The sequence below is a fragment of the Pteropus vampyrus genome, unplaced genomic scaffold (assembly GCF_000151845.1).
Source record: "Pteropus vampyrus isolate Shadow unplaced genomic scaffold, Pvam_2.0 Scaffold2, whole genome shotgun sequence".
In the NCBI taxonomy this organism is placed as follows: domain Eukaryota; kingdom Metazoa; phylum Chordata; class Mammalia; order Chiroptera; family Pteropodidae; genus Pteropus; species Pteropus vampyrus.
This window is the reverse complement of record NW_011888783.1, coordinates 23,939,532-23,940,160: the sequence shown is the minus strand read 5'-3', so window position 1 is coordinate 23,940,160 and position 629 is coordinate 23,939,532.

Below are 629 nucleotides of genomic sequence, written 5' to 3'. Positions count from 1 at the left end.
GATTTATTATACAAGTTGTGTCTAAATGAGCCAACAGGTTGAATTTGTTGTTTTCTGAGGTTATTTTTAAACTGAGTTGGTTGGATATTGTAGGTCCTGATGGTCCTGGTCAGAACGATTAACTTGAGTTTTGGTAGCAAAAAAATACATATACTATTATTACAATAAAATATTTCAATTAAAAAGTTTTATAAAACTACACTGCAAATCTGGGGAGTAATATTTTTAAATTTATGCCAACTTCCTAAATTCAAATTTAATTGAAATACCATATATATTAGCACATGTTTGTGTGCAGCCTTTTTCATTATACTTATTGTAAAAAGTAGATGTCACCTTAAGCATACAACGTGTGGTAAGAAAAATCCAGTTGTATCTGTTTGTGATTAACCGTAACACTTCCACATGTGGTATCTCTCTTTGGATTTAAGCTGTCTGCAGTAACTTGATCAGGGGTATAATTACACCCTACTTGAATCAAGAAAGTCAAATAATGTCAAAAACAATCATTTTACTTGTAGATGTTTTGAGAATTAAAAGCTGAAAAAAGGCAGATAGCATGATGTTAACATTTCATTGATTCAAGCTGATCTAGCAGAACCTAGAAACTAGAAGGGTTGCAACTGTAT